This window comes from Mastomys coucha, unplaced genomic scaffold, assembly GCF_008632895.1.
Source record: "Mastomys coucha isolate ucsf_1 unplaced genomic scaffold, UCSF_Mcou_1 pScaffold18, whole genome shotgun sequence".
Classification (NCBI taxonomy): domain Eukaryota; kingdom Metazoa; phylum Chordata; class Mammalia; order Rodentia; family Muridae; genus Mastomys; species Mastomys coucha.
The window spans coordinates 2,723,965-2,725,275 of NW_022196900.1; positions in this window are offsets into that span (position 1 = coordinate 2,723,965).

A 1,311-nucleotide genomic window follows, 5' to 3' on the forward strand; every position below is an offset into this window, starting at 1 on the left:
TTGTTTTAATTATGAGTATGTAGGGCAGTATTTGTGCGTGAGTGCAGAGCCTTCAGAGGCCAGAAGGGGGCAACAGACTCCCTGGAGCCTGAGTTACAGTGCAAGAGCAGTACCTGCTCTTAACTGCTTGCTGAGCATCTCCCCAGCCCAGGACATTTCTTGGATTCGTGAACATCTTCATGCCAAAGGAGGAAGACCAGGGAAGCTCACAAGCTCACCTGAGGAGTTGGTGGCACTGAGTGTGGTGGAGGACTTGGCATGATGTGGGCTACCCTCTGTACTTTGAAGGATGCATAGTTCAAGATTCCTACTTCTTTGAAGCAAATAGAGCCATTGGTAGGTATTCTGGTCATGTTGATAGAAGTTCAAAATGAGGGAGGAGATAAATCCCTGTGTCTCTCTGTCCCTTTCTCACTTTGATGTGAGACAATGACAGACAGGGCAGGAATCAGATAAGCAACAGAGAGCTTCCCCGAAGCTTCACGTGTGCAGGCAAGGGGCATGAATGGCCACTGCTATGTCTGCAGCTTAGGAGGCCAGAGTCAAAGCCGGGACCCTCACAAGCCATAGGACAGCAGACCTCTTGGGTAAAGAGTTCTGATCGAAGCCTTCTAGTGATGAGAGTGGTAGGTAGTGAGCTTCCTCTCCATCACTGTGGGATCAATGGCCTTGGAGGAGGAGGGGTGGTTGGAGCAGCTGATTGAAGACCTCAGTGGAATATGGGCAAGCAGACTCTAAGGACTAAGGACTCCTCTATCTTGCTTTACAACAGAAAATCATCATTAAGTATTTGCTTGGCTCAGCAGCAGAAGGTGTCTGCTACCTACCTCAAGGACCAAAGGGTCCTCCAGGCAGGACTCTACCTCGATCTGTGACTGCAGAGGGGTCTGCCTCGTTGCCTGATAACACCCAAAGAATCTCCCTATGGACTTATTATGCTTTTCTTTCTTTTTTATGTGAAAAATTTTTTAAATTATTTAATGTATATAAATACACTGTAGCTGTCTTCAGACGCACCAGAAGAGGGCATCGGATCCCATTACAGAAGGTTGTGAGCCACCATGTGGTGGCTGAGAATTGAACTCAGGTCCTCTGGAAGAGCAGTCAGTGCTCTTAAGCGCTGAGCCATCTCTCCAGGCCTGGTAATGCTTTTCTTGGAACAAATCTCATTTACAGCCTGTGGAAATGCAAATGGGCACGAAGGGCCTGAGAAGCATGACATTTTCCTTTTTCTAAATGATTGGGTTTTAGCATTTGTTTTATTTATTATTGTGTGTATGAGTATGCTGTGTGTGGTGGGGGGGGAGTGCG